This window comes from Nycticebus coucang, chromosome 1 (assembly GCF_027406575.1).
Source record: "Nycticebus coucang isolate mNycCou1 chromosome 1, mNycCou1.pri, whole genome shotgun sequence".
NCBI classification, from domain to species: domain Eukaryota; kingdom Metazoa; phylum Chordata; class Mammalia; order Primates; family Lorisidae; genus Nycticebus; species Nycticebus coucang.
The window spans coordinates 182,363,247-182,370,192 of NC_069780.1; positions in this window are offsets into that span (position 1 = coordinate 182,363,247).

Below are 6,946 nucleotides of genomic sequence, written 5' to 3' on the forward strand. Positions count from 1 at the left end.
CTACAAGGGGGAAATGGAGTAGTCATGACAAAGGCCATATGGCCCACAAAACCTAAAATATTTACTCTCTCTGCCTCTTTACAGGCAAAGTTTGCTGACCCTGAACTAGAATAGAGCTATAATAAAACCTAGCAGGAGAAGTGCAGGTCCTGATAAGGAAGAAAAGGGAAACACCAAAGAAGATGCAAGACTGAGCAAGCAAGTGCTGATAGGGCTGGAACTATGTGTGTGGGATTGAATCCCGAGGAGTCTGGATTAAGAAGGATGGGATATTCAGTTGGATGATGGAGAGTTTATCTACCCAGGAACACTCTCCTGAGAGAGGACTTAGCACTCTGCTTGTTTAATTCTTAGAGTCTCTTAGTTTTCCTTTTTTAGAAAAGCAATGACCAGTGGAAGGAGGGATGTGAGAAATGCCTCAGCAGACAGTGAAGAACAAGATCAAAAGACTCAGAGAAGCAAGTAGGCCAGGGTGGACATACACATAGCACATGGATTCAGCCACTGGGAATTGAAAATACAGTATTCAAAAAAAACCTGCATCTGTACCGAACAGGTATGGTTTCTTTTGGGTCATTATTCCTTACATGATATAGTATAACAACTATTTACAAAGCATTTGCATTGTATTTGGTATCATAAATGATCTAGGGGAGGATGTGGATAGGTTAAATGTGAATACTAAGCCATTTTATATCAGGAATTTGAGTATGTGCAGATTGGATATCCAAGGCAGGTTCTGGAACCAATTCCCCGTAGATACTGAGGGACAACTGTACAGTAGTCCCCACCTTAGCCACAGTTTTGCTTTTCACACTTTAAGTTGCTCACAGATCAGAAATATTAAATGGGAAATGCCAGAAATAATTCATAAGTTTAAAATTTTTCATCGTTCTGAGTATTTCAGTGAAGTCTCACACCATCATGCTCTGTCCTGCCCATGACGTGAACATCCCTTTTCCTAGCAGATCCTTGCTGTCTTTGCTACCAAGCTGTTAGTCACTTAGCCATCTCAGCGATCAGATTGACTGTCAAGGTACTGCAGTGTGTGTATTTGGGTCACCCTCATGTTCCTCAATAATGAACCCAATGTGCAGGAGAAGCAGTGCTGGCAATTTGGATATGCTGAAGAGAAGCTGTGAAGTGCTTCTGTTAAGTGAAAAGGTGAAAGTTCTTGACTTAAGAAAAACAGTCTACACTGAGGTTTCTAAGATCTGTGTTAAGAAAAAGTCTTTTATGTCTACAGTTGTGAAGGAGGATAATTGTGTGCTGGTTTTGCTGTCGTATCCTCAGACTTCAGAAGTTACAGCCACAGTGCCTACAGAGGGGACAACATCATATATATGGGGTTTAGTATTCAAGGTTTCAGACATCCACCCATGGCAAGGGGCTTGGGGGTGGCTCTTGGAATGTATTCTCTACTCTAGAAGATTGGGAAATGTACCAGTTCACCATGTCTCACAGAGGCACCCAGAAGATATACTGTGACCAAAGCTATGAGGAAGGAGCAGGTGAGAGCATCACTGAGAAGCTCGCTGGTGGCTGTCCTCCGTGGGGCAAGGCTCATGCTACACATGGTGTGTTGTAAGACTGGGCTCCCTAAAGGCCATAAGGATGATAAGATCTGAGAGTGATAGAGGCCAAGTGGCAGAACTTAGGTTTAGGTAGCAGAAACAAGGAGGATGCAATCATTAGGATGAGTGGCAAGGTTGGAGTGGGTTCTCCCCTATAGAGCTATGAAGATGTTTACTAGAACACAGTGTTGTAAGGGACAGGATGATTTCGCAAACCAGCACGAAGGAGAAATAACCTGAGTGGGAATGGTGGGAAATGAGAAAGACAGACAGACACAAGAGACAAAAGATGGGATCGGAAGGACTGGTGCAGCTCGTCTCCTTCAACATCAAACATTCTTTTCACCTGCCAGAAGTCACATAGCCCATGCATACTTCCCTTATAATTGGCAAGCACACAGCTTTTCCTCCTTAAAGTTAATCTTTTACCCCAGGTATTTAGATTTACCTGGTTAAAGATACTATATAAATCTGCTTCCACAGTTCAGTGCTGGCTGTAGTCATCTGCTGCACCAGACCTCCTAATCCCATCTTTCGTCTCTTGTCTTTCTTTCTCTTTTCCCACCATTCCCACTCAAGTTACTTTTCCTTCCCTGTTCTGTTTCACAAAAGTCTCTTGCTGCTCCTTTGCCAGATCTTGATGGTAAATGAGCAAGTGCAGTAGCCACAGCTTGAAGTTGGCCACTTACCACCCCAGCTGTGCCCTCATAGTGACTCAAGTCCTCAAGGATAGGAATCTGGGTCACTCCACCAGGTAAGCCACCCAGACAAGCAGTTGTGCTATTAGATGGGATAGCAGAAGAGGAAGATCATAAAAAAGATATCGTCTAGAACCACATGGAGCTAGTCTAAGATGAGATTAACTTTCTCTGGTGAAGGAAATAGATCCAGGAGGCTCCAGGGGTGGGCTGTGATAGAAGGGGAGGTATGCTCCCCAAATCTCCCCTCTTCAATCAAAGTGTGCATTTCCCAAGCAGTAAGAAGAGTTACAAAGGGACTCTTCACCCTCAGTGAGGCTCACTTGGGAATGGCTCTTCGGCCAAAATGTGCTACCTTGCCCAATGCCCATTTCCACTGGCATCCACTGCTGGGTTTATGTGAGGATACAAAGGCCTGGCCCCTTTGCCTCAGTTGGGAAAACAGAAGGGCCTTTCAACTAAGGCCTCCCTGCAGTGTTTTCTCAGGCCTGTTGCAACTGCATCACAGTTCCGCAGTTCTCTGCACCCAGTCCTGCTTTCCTCACCCTTCTCAGGTGACATTTCTGAGAATACTCCTCAGTAACATTCTTGCAGGCGACCTTCCACCTCAGAGCCTGACTCCCAGCAAGAGTGTGCTCTGGGCTAAGCATCTTATAAATGCCCTGATTCTCCTATTTGTTGTAATTAATGATTAAGAGCAATTAATTTTTCCCTTACAAGGTGAAAATTAAAATATTCAGTAGTTTTTCAATTCATATTTGCTAAATCATGGAAGAAGCCCAAGTGCCCATCCACCCACGAATGGATTGCTAAATTGTGGTATATGTACACTATGGAGTATTATGCAGCCTTAAAGAAAGATGGAGACTTTACCTCTTTCATGTTTACATGGATGGAGCTGGAACATATTCTTCTTAGTAAAGTATCTCAAGAATGGAAGAAGAAGTATCCAATGTACTCAGCCCTACTATGAAACTAATTTATAGCTTTCATATGAAAGCTATAACCCAATTATAACCTAAGAATATGGGAAAAGGGAGGTGGGGGAGAGGGGAAGAGGGGTGGAGGGACGGTAATTGGTAGGACCACACCTACGGTGCATCTTACAAGGGTACATGTGAAACTTACTAAATGTAGAATATAGATGTCTTAACACAATAACTAAGAAAATGCCAGGAAGGCTATGTTAACCAGTTTGATGAAAATATTTCAAATTGTATATAAAACCAGTGCATAGCACCCCATGATTGCATTAATGTACACAGCTATGATTTAATAATAATAAAAAAAATTCAGTAGTTTTATTCAGCAGAAAACCTTTTGTTGGACACAAAGGGTTTTGTTTCTGTCCGAAGGCATCTCCACATAGCATCTTTCCATTAATGAGCTTTTGGAGTTTCAATTATTTATTTTTTAATCAAATTCTAATCCATTGTTTATATAGATGTTTCTGAAGTATTTTTTTAGATGTAGTATGTTTTTAAAATTAGCTCTCCATCTGTCATTATATGGAATGTGTGTGGGCATATGGTGAGTGGACTTATTTTTACCCCCGAATGCTATTAGCTCGCTTTACAGTATCCCTGGAAAAGAAGTGTCATTATAAGTGATCTTTTCCTCCCTTTACTCACAACTAATTTTGTTTCATTATCTAAGTCATGGCATCAGATTTTTGAAACACCAAATTACCACCTTAACTCTGTTAAAGAGGATCACAGAAAACTGATTGTCGGAATTTATATCATCTTTCCATCTACAAGTTATTTCTTTGCCACGGAAAAGACATACTCCTTGAGCATAACAGAGACCTTTTTTTTTTATTAAATCATAAACACATAGATCATGTATACATTAATGCATTTGGGGGGTACAATGTGCTGATTTCATATAGAATTAGGAGTGTTTACATCACACTGGTTAATATATACCTCATCTTGTTTACTTAATTACTGTGTTAAGACATTTATACTCTATACTTAATAGATCCGACAAGTACCCTTCCATTATGCACCATAGGTGTGATCCTCCCATCTGACCTCAAGTGACCTTTTAATTCATTAAATTTCTTTTTTAGATGGGTAGTATTAGTTTTCCTTCTGTTTAAATTGGTGATAGTGTTAGTGGCCAAAGGAAGGTAGTAGTGTTTAATTTCTTTTTCATCATCAATTTCAAGATGAAGATAATATTTGAGTTTTTAAAATATTTTTTAAAAACTTTCATTTCAAACATAGATAAGAAATCAGCATGTGGAGTAGGTTTTTCTGATAGATTTTCTTTCAGTTATTTATTCCACGTCGTTTCTGTCTGTGGCATGTATGGAATTCCACTACTACATGTTTTAATGCCCGTGTGAGCATTGTTTTGTAATGTTAAATTTTTTAAATTAAGGAATATTCCAAATATACACAAAAGTAGAGAGAATGGTATAAGGAGGCTTCATGTACCCATCTTAGGACTTCAATGACTATCAACATTTTGCAACTCTTGTTTCATCACCCACTTCCACCTTCTCCCTCCCCCCACCACATTCATTACAGCCCCCACATATGCACACATAAGATATTTGAGGTAAATACTAAAGATCTTATAATTTTCCTCATAAATCCTGTATATGCATTTAAGAAGTAAGATTACAAAAAGCTACCTAGGTATTCTCCTACCCCCAAAATAACAGTATCTAAGATATTCTATACTCATTCTATATTCAAATTTCTCTAGTAGTCTTAAAGTTGTTCCTTTTACAATTGGCCTACTCAAATCATAAGGACCAATAAAACCCTCATGTCTCCTAACTATTTTAGTCTACGCTCTTTCTCCTCTCCTCTCCTCCAATGTACTCATGCCATTGAATTTGTTGGGGAAATAAGACTGTTTATCTTTTAGGTCCTATATTCTAGATTCATTTGATTGTTTCTTTGTGATATTTTAAACTTGTTCCTTTGTTTTCTGTATTTCTTATAAACTGATAGTTAGATTTGAGCCCTTGATTTAATTAAGGTTCAAATGTTTTTTACATCATGATATTTCCTATGCTGTGCACTTCCTGTGGAGTCACACCATGAGTTAGTGATGTCTATTTTCTCCACTTTCTTTAATGCCAGTAATCAGTCCAAGTGCTGTTAGAATGTTCCATGCTCCGCAAATCTCCCAGGAACATTGCACCTGTGGTTTTAGCCTTTACTGACAACTATCGCCTAGATCCAGTGTTTCATTTTTATTCTGTCCTTCCCTCTGCATTAGCCATAATTCTTCTATAAAGAAAATTTATCCTCATCAATTATTTGGCTGTCTTGAAATAATAGTTTGTACAAGAAAGATAGGACAAATGCTTGATTCTATTATCAATTTCAGAGTAATGTAAGTTTTTTAAAAAGTATCATTATGAACTGAATAATTTTGTACTCAATATTTTAATAGAGTATTTTATTATTATTCTTTCTGATATTCACACTATCATTTTGGCTTAGTGGGGTCTTTTTCAAGTTGGCTTCCTTTTGACCTGACCTATTTAATCTTTGATAGCTTTTTGCTTTTATACATCTGAAGATATCTCATCCCAAACTCATCTTGTACATTTCAGATTCTATATAGATGCCCAAAGGATGATTTGCTGGGTCAAAAGGAATAACTATTTTTAAGGTAGTTTGACACTATGGACAGAATATGGGCTTTGAAGGCAGGCAGATCAGGGGTAGAGCCCAGCTCTGTTGCTTACTAGCTTTGAGGTCTTGGAAAAGGGTTAATCTCACAAATTGATGATAATAGAAACTGCTATTAGGAAAAAGTTATGGTGACATAGAAAATTATTTTACTTTAAGTACAAAAAGCAGGATTCACAATACTGTAAAATGCACTGAAGAATCATTATGATCAAATATGTTAAAATGTTAATGGTGGCATCTTTTAATGGGGAAGCTACAGGTTCTGTTTCTCTTCTTTATGTCTCATACTGTACATTTCCACATCTCATAGAATGGCAAGAAATAAGATAACTTAAGAAAAGAAAAATATGCCTCTACTGCAAATCCTAGTGTTGATTAAAATTCATTTGAGATTTGAATTCATCACGTACTGCTTTTGTGTTTCTCATGGTCAACTTAATTCACTTGTCCTTTAGCAGAATTTAATGCAAATTATATAATAAAGAAAAATATTGATGTAACTGTACTCTGCCATCTGCTTCCTTTCTCTATGCCATGTTGTATTGATTTTGATAGGCCAGGTCAAAGCTGAGTGTTTCCTGTTTGCAAGGCTGGGCTGACCTCTGAAGGCCTCACACTGCTCTGCCTCCTTGCTCCCTGGGGAGAGCCTCTGAGTTCTTGGTTGATAGCTGAAGGCAGGGTAAAATAAAAATCTCTGACGTAATTATAAATTAGTTTTCCTATGGCATAGAATTGTGGTGTTGGGTGCTCACTGAAAATAGTCTATTGATCACAAAACTAAACCAAGTAGTTCTTTATTCACTCAAGGATTCATATTGTCTTGTCAAAGATTGATTCATCTTATAATCTTTTAAAAATATGGGAAACAATAATAAAAACTTTTGTGGAAGATGTCTGCAGGAGTTTCTAATCTAGGATTCAATCTAATTTTCAGAAATGGTACTTTAATTCTGATCAAAGGTCATAATATCCTCTTGAAATGGACTATAAAATTCAACATGCATTTGGAGAG